Below are 204 nucleotides of genomic sequence, written 5' to 3' on the forward strand. Positions count from 1 at the left end.
GAGATAAAAGAAAAGAAAACCAAGCTTCGATTTCAAATGGAAATTCACAATTCCAGGCAGTCTGAAAAATGCAAATATTCGCGAATGTACAAAGTTAAAAGGATATCGACTGAGAGGAATGTTTGGAAAGTTTTGATTGATATGGGAATGTGAGGGTGAATGTTAAAAAAAAATTAATTTAAACAACAAACTTTTCCTGCTTGT

This window comes from Penaeus monodon, chromosome 32 (assembly GCF_015228065.2).
Source record: "Penaeus monodon isolate SGIC_2016 chromosome 32, NSTDA_Pmon_1, whole genome shotgun sequence".
NCBI lineage: Eukaryota > Metazoa > Arthropoda > Malacostraca > Decapoda > Penaeidae > Penaeus > Penaeus monodon.